This window comes from Lissotriton vulgaris, chromosome 2_1 (genome assembly GCF_964263255.1).
Source record: "Lissotriton vulgaris chromosome 2_1, aLisVul1.2, whole genome shotgun sequence".
Classification (NCBI taxonomy): domain Eukaryota; kingdom Metazoa; phylum Chordata; class Amphibia; order Caudata; family Salamandridae; genus Lissotriton; species Lissotriton vulgaris.
This window is the reverse complement of record NC_141687.1, coordinates 306,143,105-306,156,939: the sequence shown is the minus strand read 5'-3', so window position 1 is coordinate 306,156,939 and position 13,835 is coordinate 306,143,105.

Genomic DNA, 13,835 nt, shown 5'->3' with positions numbered 1-13,835 from the left:
TTATACAGCATTATACACCTCCAGAGCTACCGAACTGCCTCCAGGCTGCAGTGACTACCACAATGAGGTCTCACTGGATGGAAAAGCACACCAGGAGTTTCTGGCCGAGCCCTTTTCGTAGGTTGAAGTAACCGAGGCTATTAATGCCCTGGACGGCTCCAAAGCGCCAGGAGTAGACGGGTTTACAGGCTGTTTTTATAAAAAATATAAAAGCTTCATTACACCCCATCTTATTGGTATGTTTCAGGAGGCAAATAAGGCAAGGGTTCTCCCACCCACCTAGAGAGAAGGGGTTATAATCTTGCTACTTAAGCCCGAGAAGGAAGTGCCGAAATGTAACTCATACCGACCACTTTCTCTCTTAAACTTCGACAATAAGATTCTAGCTAAAATTTTGGCAACAAGGCTTGCATTCATTGAGGAATAACTGATCTCTCCAGCGCAATAGTGTTTTATTCCCCACAAGTCAACAGCCCTTAATCTCTGCACATTATTTGCCACACTGCACAGGATATCGCCAACAGTTCCGGTGGCTTCTGTCCTCCTTAATGCAGAGAAAGCTTTTGATTCACTTGAGTGGCCTTTTTTATATGCAGCATTGGTTTGTACACCTTAATGCTGCCGTACGAGAAGGGTCAGTTTGGGGTACCAAACTTTCAGATTTACAATCTGGTAGCACAGGTGAGCTTTGCCCGGCACTGGTATCATGCATATATTGGGATCCCTTATTACAGACCAGAGACCGATTTGGCGCTTCCAGCACCACTTACCATCTGCTGCCATATGGGTTCCCACGTCACCAGACACTGTCCACAACCAGTTTGGCATGGCAAAAGTTATTACGAGTAACGGGATCCCGTATATTATATTCATCCGCACTGCCACTCGCAGGTAATGGCTGGGTTCCCATTTTGCAAGAGACTTTAGGGAAGCACGCACTGGCCAAATATCAGCTGATAACATTGGCGACTTGTTCCCAGGCGGGCACATTGTCTCACGCACAGAGGATCCTCGCTTTAGAGATGCCACTATAATGGATCACTTTGTGCTGCAGAGGTTGCAGAGAGCAATGCGTGTGAGCATGTAAAGTTACCCTTTGGAGCCTCGTGACTTTTCAAGCCTGAGGGGTAATTAAGGATGGGGATGGGAATCTCTTGATGGCTCAAATGTAAAAGGCAGCAGTGGCGCTGCTTCTGTATCATGATGTGGGTGTGCTGGCGGCTTGGGAACGCGACCTTGGTTGCCCACTTGCGGATGCGCAGTGGGGTCGGTGCTGCACGCACACACCGGGTCTTCCCTGAGTGCCCGAAATGTCTCTCCCCAGAGGCCAACTTTGCACATATGACATGGACCTGCATTAGGATAGAGCACTATTGGAGGTCGTTCTTTGGGGAAATCTCCCATATGGTAGAAATAGAGGTTACAACCTCGCCCCTGATGGCGCTTCTGGGGTACGTGCAAGATCTCCCCAAATCCATGCGTCGATTTGTTGCAATTGCACTCCTTATCGCTAAAGGCGAAGTGCTATAAAATGGGCTTGTAAGCATGCATGCAAGCATGCAACCCTTGACCCAGTCCTGAGGCGGAAGCCGGGGCTGGAGGTACTCAATTGTTTTAACTTGTACTTTTCACTGCACTTGCTCCTGTGTGGTGTCACTTCTTGAAATTGTATTTTAAAATAACAAAACGAAGCACTAATCAGCGCTCACTCGCTCCTACCTTTCAGCGCTCAGCGCTCAGCTGACATCAATAGCTGCTCGCTGTCCCAAGCTCCTCGCTCGCAGCCGCCATCACCTGCGGCGTGCGCGTTGACCCCGTCCACTTGAGGCCACGCCCCCTTCCTCGCCCTACTTAAACCGCTGACTCCTAGCGGTCGGTAGCAACCCTTGACCCAGTCCTGAGGCGGAAGCCGGGGCTGGAGGTACTCAATTGTTTTAACTTGTACTTTTCACTGCACTTGCTCCTGTGTGGTGTCACTTCTTGAAATTGTATTTTAAAATAACAAAACGAAGCACTAATCAGCGCTCACTCGCTCCTACCTTTCAGCGCTCAGCGCTCAGCTGACATCAATAGCTGCTCGCTGTCCCCAGCTCCTCGCTCGCAGCCGCCATCACCTGCGGCGTGCGCGTTGACCCCGCCCACTTGAGGCCACGCCCCCTTCCTCGCCCTGTAAATGTGCATACACAGGACGCGCAGCGGACGAGCGCAGCGGACGAGCGCAGCGGGAGCGCCGTTTGCGCGCCTAAGGCAAGCCCGTCTGCGCCCGTCATCGCCAAGTCATCGCCTCTCGCCAGTCCCCCTGGCCTAACTCCGTCACCCCCCCTCTCCTATGACAGAGAGTTACTACTTAGCCTGAACCCGGGACGGTCTTGTGCTAACATTACAGGTAGGCCCGGCTTTACCTGCCTACAATGTCAAACCTGCAATTTTACTACTGCTGAACCCCACTCCATCCGACAGCCCATAACCCCGGAAAAAACCACCTCCATTTCAATACTTCACCTCAACGTGAGATCACTTGCCAAACACCACCTTGAGGTTAATACCCTCATCCTGGATGAAAATCCAGACATCCTCTTCCTCTGTGAAACATGGCTATGGGATGGTACTTCTACCATTCCCAACCTCACGCTACCAGACGACTATCTGATGTCGACCATCAACAGAGATGGAAGAGGAGGCGGCATCGCTGTAATCTATCAAAAAATATATTCTTGTGCATTTGTTAAGGAAGAACTGCCAAACTGTGAATGCGCCCACTTTAAAATCACCATAAATCCTAACTTCACAGTGTCGGGTCTCTACATCTATCGCCCACCTGGCCCCACTTCTAAATTCATCGAGGCCCTCCTTGAGTCAACAACTTCCTTAATAACCAAAAACTCTAATTTCACAATTCTGGGAGATCTTAATCTTCATTTCGACCAGTTAAATGACCCTACGATCAAAACGCTCCTTGCAGACTTCTTCGCACTGCAACTCAACTCCTTCATTTCCACTCCAACCCACTCAGCTGGTCATATCCTAGACCCAGTTTTCTCAAACCTAGACAAACTTACCTCAGAGCCTCCCCTACCAATGGGATGGACGGATCACTCCCTTATTAAATTGGCCATTCCGGTCAACAAAAGCAGACACAATACGGCTTCTACCTGCCGATTAAAAAGACCATGGCATAAACTATCTCATAACGATCTGCATACGACCTTAGGGGACTTCCACCTTGACACCAACTCTGATATCAACGCCAATTACAGCGCGTTTCATGAGTGGATCACGGGCGGACTAGACAGCCTCATTCCGGCTAAATGGGCTAAAGGTCGCAATTCCCCATCCAACCCCTGGTACAACGATACCCTCAAAAACTTACGCAAAGAATGCAAAAAGGCAGAACGCCTCTGGCGTAGGGATTACAACAAAGAAGAGAAATCAAAATATCTACTCCTACAGAAAACGTACCACAAAGCCATCCGTGCGGCACGGTCCGCCTTCTACGCCGACAAGATCGAATCTAGCCCCACCCCTGCTAAAGAAATCTTCAAACTCGTACAAGAACTGCAGAGCAGTAAAGCCCCCCTCCCTACTATCTCCTCCGAGCAGCAGTGCGAAGACCTTGCCAAGTTCTTCGTCGACAAGGTACGGAAAATTTACACCTCCTTCCCTCAGCTCGTCCCTAGCACTACCAGCAATTCCTCCTCTTCCCCCAGCTACTCGAACATGACGTGCATCCCAGAAATCACTGATGATATCCTCTCCAGACTATGCAAAAAGGTCAAATCTGGCTCCCCCGCAGACCCTATGCGCCCGGCTCAATTCTTAGAGTCACTCAACTTCTTTCTACCAGCACTCACCGCCACTCTGAACCTCTCCTTCACTTCAGCATGTGTACCATCAGCCTGGAAGCAAGCGTGGGTTTCGCCTATCATCAAGAAACCCACCCTAGACCCATCCAAACCGGAGAACTTTCGTCCTATCTCCCTGCTCCCATGGCTGTCTAAACTCGCTGAAGCGCATGTCAACATCACTCTATCCCAGCACATGGTCGAAAACAACATCCTTGACCCATCACAAAACGGGTTTAGACCAGGCCATAGCACTGAGTCTGCTCTCTTAGCCACCACAGAGCACCTCCGAGCGATCTTAGATGCCGGTCAAAGTGCCGCGCTGATCCTTCTGGATCTTAGCGCGGCCTTTGATACGGTATCTCATGCCATCCTTCTCAACCGTCTGGAGACCTTTGGAGTGGCTGGTCACGCCTTGGACTGGTTCCGATCTTTCCTCGAAAACAGGTCTTTTCGAGTTTCTGCCCCCCCCCTTCCTATCTAAACCTCACCCCATTGCACAGGGAGTTCCGCAGGGTTCCGCGCTGAGCCCATCCCTTTTTAATCTCTACGTCCAGCCTTTGGCGGCAGTGGCCAAAGAGTGGGGATTGACATTAGTATCATACGCCGATGATACACAGCTGGCCATCGCTCTCTCAGAAGGTCCTTCCAACCTATCCTCCAATTTCAAAAACGGACTCTCTGCAGTTGCCCGATGGATGACAATGAACTGTCTACAACTTAACGGCGGAAAGACAGAGGTACTTCTCCTGGGCAAAAACACCAGCCTCTGGAATGAACATTGGTGGCCATCTTCCCTGGGCACCATCCCCCCCCCAAATCCCTAGTGAAAAACCTAGGTGTTTGGATGGATGACTCACTCAACTTTCGGGCCCACACCAAGAAAGTTGCCGGCACCTGCATTGGCCTGCTGAGAAGCCTCAGCCACATACTAGGTTTTTTTGACGCCAAAACCCGCCAACTAATTATCCAAGCCACCATCCTCTCGCGTCTAGACTACGCCAATGTGCTCCTTCTTGGTGCCAATAAATGTGAGATAGCACGACTCCAACGTGTGCAGAACTCTGCGGCTAGAACTCTGGTCGGCCTCCCCCGCAGATGCTCAGCCAGAGCGACCATCAAAAAATTACACTGGCTACCCGTTGATTCTAGAATCAAATTCAAGACCCTCATTATGTCCTTCAAAATTCTCAAACTCAACAACCCCCCTCTGCTTTGACCCCTTCTCACTCCCTACGCCCCGACACGGAACCTAAGATCCTCCAACCAAAATTTTTTATGCGTCACTCGCATAAAACTCAGCCGCATGGGCGGCCGCTCCTTTAGGTTCCTCGGAGCCAAGATGTGGAACGACTTGCCACAACATATCCGTTCAATAGACAATCTACCAGCATTCCGGAAAGCTGTGAAAACGTTCCTATTCCCTTGCCTGTAACCCTCCCTCTGTCCTGTCCCCTCCCTCAGACCAGGTTCTGGGTTCTTAGCGCCGGGACGCCTCATTGCTGGGGCAGCTGTCGCGCTCTACCAAACCATAGAATAGAATAGAATAGAATGCCCCCACATTGCATGCATGGCTCCACAGTATGACATACTGTAACACCACCAGGGATACCTATGAACAACTGCTGCCACCTGCTGCCAGGCCCGTAGATATATGGCAACCATTCCAATCCTATTTACTAGAAATGCAGGATGGGAACGACACCCCCACACAGGTGCAGGCTACACCCATTGGAACCAAGGTAAAAAGGGTGATGTGGGGTAAACGTACCATTGTAGAGATCGCGGTGTACATAACTGGAGGCTGTGCCTCATTTCAATACAGTACAGATTCTGTGTCTAATGATATATGGGTCTAGCTATGCGTATAATTGGACATATGACTATGTAAGATTTTGCTTTAATTGTGTTGCTGAATGCTGCACTGTAATGCCATGCTCTCTTTTTCTTTTCTTGTTATAACTTTAATAAAACTTTATTTTAAAAAAGTGTTCTCCAAGGAGCACAGCGCGTGGCAAGTGCTGTTTTCTGCTCTTTGCCACTTCTATCCCAGTTCGTGGTGAGTGCCGTTTACTGCTCTTTGGTTCGAAGGACAGCCCGTGTTAAGCGCTTTGCTCCTTTTGACAAGGAGCGCCTCGTTTCTGGGGAGAACGGCACATATGGAGCACCTCTTAGGGTGCAGAGAACAGCAGAGGTTTCTGTATCCCGTGCGGGATGTAGCACTGAGGGAAGCCCTGGGATCGCCTTTCGAGTGATTTCCACTTCTTAAAGAGGGCGGCATGTATCTTCTCCAGCACGGCCCGACCTCTGAGCTAAGTGCTGTGTCGAGGCACCCGCGCTCTACAATTGCCATTGCCCCAAGGGAACGTCCCTCTTACTGAGAGCCGCAGCACCGAGGAGAGGACTCTGCTCGTACAGTTTGTGTCAGCAACTCTCTCCCCAGTGGCCACTCGCCTACGACCTCGACTGGCAAGAAAGAAGGTATTGTGCCTTGCAAATGGGCCCTGCAGAGTCCGCTGTGATCACCCAGTCCATTCCAAAGAAAAAGGCTGCACTTGTTTCAGCTGCTGCACTGCACGCCTGCAGACAGCTGCATTAGTAAATTGTACAAGGGGGAGCTGGACAAGGTCTCCCGACGTGGCCCTGTAGTTGTGCTTCTCCCCTGGGGAATGAATCACAAGAGCATTGCTGTCTCTATTTAATAGTGGGGGAAACCTCTGGAGAGGACCCCGAGAACGGCGCAGGGCAGTACCTGAAAACCAAATGACTTGAGGACTCGAGCAGAATTACTGTAGTACATATAGTAGGCGTGCAGGTGCTCCTTTGCCCTTCATGGGATGCCTGATGACCCTATAAAGGGTAGGAGGAGTGCAGGTACGCTGCACCTTTTACTAATGGCGATATTTTGTGATCCATGTACTCATGGCGATATTGGGGATTTATGGTTTGATCCTCTAACCCAGAGGTATTCAAACTTTTCCAGGTTGATCCCCCCAGCTGAATTCCCCCAGATGAATTCCCCCAGATGTTGGGCCCCCCACCACCCGACCGAAACCTCGGGAATCCGGCACACCACATGATCGACTGCAACGCACACACCACGGGCCATATCCGGCAAACAATGCTCAACACAACAAGAGTGCCTAGCAAACCGCAGGCCTGTGAGTGGGTGTGGCGAAACGACAGAGGCGTACCACACAGCTCAAAACACAATCCTCCAAGGCAAAGGAAGTCATCAAAACCCTCCCCATCCATCATGTACACCTTGTCATCCACCAACTCCCCCACCATTCATTCCGTCCCTCCATCTGTGCCCCATCCACATCCAAACCCATTCAACCACTTGCAAACCCATCGACCATCCATCCCTCCATCCATCATCTCACCCATCCATCCCTCCATCCACCCCCTCACCCATCCATCCATCATCCATCCATCCCCTCACCAATCCATCCACTCTTCCACCCATCTATCCACCCACCCACTCATCCATCCACCCACTCATCCATCCAACCAACCACTCACCCCTTCACCCAAGCTATCCTCCCACTCATCCATCCACTCCTCCATTCATCCATCCACTCTTCCACCCATCCATCCACTCTTCCACCCATCCATCCACTCCTCCACCCATCCATCCACTCACTCATCCATCCAACCACCCACTTACCCATCCAGCCATCCCCCCACCCACTTATCCATCCACGCAGTCACTCATCCGTCCACCCACTCAACCCCCCACTCATCCGTCCACCCATCATCCATCCATCCCCTCACCAATCCATCCACTCTTCCACCCATCTATCCACCCACCCACTCATCCATCCACCCACTCATCCATCCAACCAACCACTCACCCCTTCACCCAAGCTATCCTCCCACTCATCCATCCACTCCTCCATTCATCCATCCACTCTTCCACCCATCCATCCACTCTTCCACCCATCCATCCACTCCTCCACCCATCCATCCACTCACTCATCCATCCAACCACCCACTTACCCATCCAGCCATCCCCCCACCCACTTATCCATCCACGCAGTCACTCATCCGTCCACCCACTCAACCCCCCACTCATCCGTCCACCCACTCAACCCCCACTCATCCATCCATCCACCCACCCACCCATCCATCCCTCCCGCTCTCCACCCTCCCCCCACTCATGCATGCACTGCACCCATCCATCTCCATGCTCCTCTCCTCACCCATCCATGCACACACCTGCCCATCCACTCTGCCAATCATTCATCCATGTCCTCACTCATCCATCCATCCATCCCCCCCCTCTCTCTCCATTCCCCTCTCACCCAGCCAACCATCCCTCCATCCACCCTTCACCCATCCACCCACTCATCCTACCCTGCCAACCATACACACATCCATCCACTCCCATCCATCCCTCCACTCATGCATCCATCCTCTCTCCCACCATCCATCCACCCCTTCACCCATCCATCCACCCCTTCACCCATCCATCCACCCCCTCACTCATCCATCCACCCCCACACCCACACATCCACCATTCCACCCATCACTCCACCCATACATCCACCACTCCACCCATACATCTATTCACCCACATGGCAACATAACGGACGTCTGGTGGCCGGCTCCACCCGACATCCCTCACACATTTGATGATTCAAATTCGAATCTGCAGACCAACATCCCTGAACACAGACACTTCGGTGCCCCACACAAAGATCCTCATGAGTTGATGACCGCAGACCAGAGCCCACTGTCCCGATTCATGGCCCAAACCCGGATTGCAACCTCTCCCTCCCTTCCCAAAATAACTGAAGGACTCCCGCCTCCCCCTCACTCCCACCCCCCTTGAAAGGGTGGGGCCCTGGGCCAGAACCCACCCCGCCCGTGCCTCAAACCCTCTCCGGAAACCTTCTCTCCCTTCTGGGAAGAGCTAACTCTCCCAGGAGGGGGCCAATTCACGGAGTCGACATCTTCAGTCACTGGACCCCTGGTAACGATCAGTCACTGAACCCCTGGTAACTATTAGTCACTGAACCCCTGGTAACCATCAGTCACTGAACCCCTGGTAACTATCAGCCACTGAACCCCTGGTAACTATCAGCCACTGAACCCCTGGTAACTACCAGTCACTGAACCCCTGTTAACTATCAGTCACTGAACCCCTGGTAACTATCAGTCACTGGACCCCTGGTAACTATCAGTCACTGGACTCCTGGTAACTATCAGGCGTTCCACTGCCGGGTAGCACGGGCTGCTGTGTTTCCTAGTAGCGTTTAAACCGTTTGAGCTCGAAAAAATATTTTGTTTTTGTTGTTAAATTCTGCAGATTATGCAGCAGATGATGGATTTTGTGTCAAATGTGGTAATCTACAATTATGCAAAAATCACAGCTGTCGCACAATTGCTTAATTCCAGTGGCCCTATCAGTGCCTAGAGAACCAGCAACAGCGGCAGTGCTGAGCCCAGAAGGGACACACATTCACAGCTATTCTCTGCGAGCAGCCTCATAAACCGTGTGATCCCCGTCCTGTTTGCATCACATTTTAGCACATCACGTGCCCTGCCCTTTTAGAACTCAAACGCTTGTGTGCTAAGCGTAAGTGGGCTGTGCCCCCACCTGCAGAGGACCCTGTCAAGCCAGGATTCCAAACCTTGTGTAGATTTATTTATTTCAATCTTTCTAGCCTCTGCAGTGGCAGGCGCAGGAAGTTATGCATAAGGACGAAGGATGCGTCAGCTTATATACGGTTGACAGGTTAATGGGCTATTAGAGATGTGTAACGCGGCTCCAGACCTCACCTTCAGCTGCAGTGGGAGGCAAGGGGTCTCCTCTGCTAAAGCTGAAAGCGTGTCTATTTGTTTGCTTTCGTTTTTAGCAGAGGAGACTCCTTGCCTGCACTGCAGCCGAAGCTGTCGACTCCATGAATTGGCCCCCTCCTGGGAGAATCACCCAGACAAAGGAACGGGCACAAAGGGAAGATCGGAGTGGAGCGCGCGCCCCCCCCTGGGATGGTGCGCGCTCCACAGTGGGCGCGCCCCACAGTTTGAAGAACCCTGCTCTAACCTATAAGGCACTACATGCACGGATGTTATGTTACATGTTTTGATTCTTGCACTGTCTTGGATAACGAGTACTATCTCAGTATTTGCTAGTATGCACAATATTTGATTCATTTCATTTTGGTTCTAGGTTATATAACATATACTATATTTTTATATAATCATGTGTGGAGTCTTCTGTGGTGTGTTCATTGTGTTTCTTCTGTGAGAGTGTATTGTGCAAACGCTTTCTACATTGCCTCTGATAAGCCTTACTGCTCAGCACCACGCTACCAAAGGGGGAACAGGGTATCTTTGGTGTGTATCTGATTTGCCCTGACTAGAGTGGTGGGCTCTGCCTCGCTTAGGTGCATACCCTAGCCAACCAGAAATCCCATTTCTAACACCTACGCACACACCCAGCGCTTTATTTTTCTTAGTGCTGTTACACTTTAATTCTTTAAGAAATCATATCTCTGGCTCCTTTCATTGGAGTTGTGTCATTTTGGTCTAATTTTTTCACTACATCTTTCCCTGAATTTTTAAATTGGTTGTGGAGTTGTGTTATGTTTTACGACTTTGTCTACTGTTTATGGACTACTTAAAATACATTGCCTTTGATTTAAGCCGGACTGTGCCGTGTCACATTACCAGGGATTGAGCATGTTTATTTTTTTAATTTGTGGAGATCTAGCAGGTGGGGGTCATATCCTTTGATGTACACATTTACTCACCTCAAATAATAATCCACTTGCCTACATACATGCTCAGAGGTGGGATGTGCACTTCTGTTTTGCATTGCTACACAATTTTAAAAGTCCATCAAACATTCTTACAATAGCTCACTTGAACAAGGAACCATCCCTGACTCCCTCAAAGTTGGACAAGTTACACCTTTACTAAAGAAACCAACAGCCGACCCCACTGATCTAAACAATTACCGTCCGATTACCAACATTCCTACTCTCGCCAAATTGTTGGAAAAATGCGTTTAACTACAACTGACAAAGCACATAGAACAGTTTGATCTCCTCAACCCTCAATCAGGCTTCCGAGCAGGGCACAGCACCGAAACTGCTATGACTCACATAATTGACGACGCCCTCCAAATTTTAGATCAAAATGATACATGCCTCCTCATCCTTCTTGATCTCTCTTCAGCATTCGACACTGTGAAACATGAGAGCTTACTCGAACTCCTAAAAACAAGATTGGGTCTCTCAGGGACTGTTCTTCAGTGGTTCACCTCCATTCTACACAACCGATCTCAAAAATTCAAGAGCAACAACCTGATGTCCGCTCCAATACCTGTTTCGTTAGGTGTCCCCCAAGGATCCTGCCTACCCCCTACCCTGTTCAACCTAGTTATGGAACCTCTCACCACCTTGTTACAAACATCCAATGTTCACTTTCACATGTGCACCGATGACACGCAACTATATCTCAAACTACAATCCCCCAAAGACATTATGCGTCTGAACTCAACGATCAGAAACACTCAATCCTGACTGGCCGATAACCACCTCAAACTCAATGCTATGAAAACTGAGTTCCTTCTAATCTCTCTTCCCGCGAAAATCTCCACCACTCAAACCTGGCTTAAGCACCTAACTGCACTCAATGTCCAACCGACCATCGTGGACTCAGCAAAATCTCTAGACATAACACGAAGCAAATCTCAACATGCAGCAGCATATCAACAAGGCAACTAAGGGAGCTAACTTCCAAATAAATACCTTCAGGAAACTTAAACCCTTCCTCCCAGCCAAGGACTTCCAAACTGCAGTACAAGCACTAGTCATCCCTCGCATAGACTACGGCAGCATCGCCCTCTGTGGTCTCCCCCTAACTACAACAGCACCCCTAAGAGCTTCACTAAATGCGGCAGCAAGACTCATCAGTGGATCTAAAAAACACTCACATATCTCCCCTGACTTTAAATCCCTGAACTGGCTACCTTTTGAAGCCAAAATACAGCTGAAAATTGCCTGCATGACGCACAAGGCTATTCACCTGAAATCACCCGGCTACCTCACTCAGAAGTTGACAATATCCGGCGGGTCCAGAACCACCAGAAGTACAAACAATCTTCTGTTGAAGCCTCGAAGATTCCGGAAGGAAAAAAACTTACAAACGCTCCTTCTCAGGAATGACGCCTAGGATCTGGAACTCACTCCCTCCTGAAACCAGACTCATCTCCTCCACTCTTCTTTTTAAAAAAGAAGTTACAGCTATCCTCATGGCTAAATACACTTGAACTACTACTCTTGAGCTTTTAAGACTTTGCGTCGTTTTGTACTATTTGTTTGATTCCTATGCACATGTGTTTTACTTGTATTTTTGACCTACCTGACTGTTCCTGATCCCCCTCTTTGTACTACTTGCATTGACCTTACCTCACCTTACCTTCCTAACTATGCTCCCTCGTGTACCCACCCTACCACTCATTGATGCCTTTGTAAAGCGCTCTGTTATCTGCAAAGATCTTGTTCGCGCTATATAAAACTTTCAAAATAAATAAATTCTTATCCTATTTTTAGAGCACAAACTTAGTTTTTGACTTTTAATTGGTATTTAAATTTTGAACCAGGTCATTTTTGATTTTTTTCAAAATTACATTTTTTGGCTACAACTTTTTGCATCTTTTTCCTTGATGAGCACGGAAGTGGATCTCACAACCCAGGTTCACCTAAGTGTCAGACAGATAAAGGCCATTGCTTAAGGAGAGGGAGCAGAAGCTGAGCCACAGGGCACAGAAGGCGGAATAAATGAAAGCCCTACAGCCCTGGAAAGATGCCCACCAAGCACAGATCACTCAAGAGGAGAATGAAGCAGAGAATGAGAATGAACCAGAAGAAAAGGCAGTAGGCGACAACCTTTCTCAATATGAATCATCAGTGCACATTGCAGGACTGGGAGCAGTGTGATCTCTGCCAACAGCATGAGCCCCACGAGTTGGCACTCTGCCAATTGAGTTCAAGGACAAGCAGGTAGAGAGAGAGCATAAGGCCCTGGTGGAAATGGAGAGGCAGGCTCCTGAGAAGGAGAAGCCAGCCACGATCCCTGAGAAGGAGAGGCTGGCCATGGCCCTGGAAGAAATGAGGATACTAGAGATGTAGACACTGGCCTTGCGGCAGCAAAAGACCTGTTCAGAACCAGCACAGTCCAAAGAAGACGGTGGCAGCGACAGTGAGGTGAACGCAAGGAGGTCCCGCATCCCCTTTTACACAAAGATGTGGCTTCTTTGTTGTGAGGCACGACAGTGACAAGTGGTTTCTTGCTTACATGAGAGCATTAAAAGGTGCACAAGAACACTGGGGAGCGCTGTTGTGGGGACTGGTATCTACAGACAGGAGGGATAACCTCCCCTCCTAACTATGGCTAAAGATGAAGCACACTCCTACAAACACTAAGGGAACTGAAATTGCGGCTCTCTAGGGTTCCAATATGTGGTGCTGGCTGTGAGTTGTTGCAGAGCACTCCCCTGACCTAGACCATGACCACCCTGCCAAGTTTGAGAATACACCAAGTAATCTAGTGGTCTTTCTACCTTGAGCTTTCCAACGCACCCCACTCTTTAACTCACTATCTCCACCAAATCATGATTTCATCAGGTGCTCCCTTGTCCTACAACTTACTGTCTGCCACTTCCGTGTGCTGTCTGAAATTCAGGTCCTACTGTAAACAGGTCATGCCACCATACTTCCTTAACTTATCCATGATGTATGGGGCTTTTCCATGTTCTCCTTGGCCCTTACCCTCTCCCCCCAATATCATCTTTATCACTACTTATTTGTCTGTGCCCTATTTATGGGTGCTACTAGCCGATTTAGCACTTCACAATCCCATCAGGGGTAGCAAGCGCTATATAAATGCAAACCTTTTCCCCTCTTCTATCCCTCCACTATCCTTCTCAATTCAAATAATTGACTAAGATATCCATAATTCAAATTACTATCATATTTC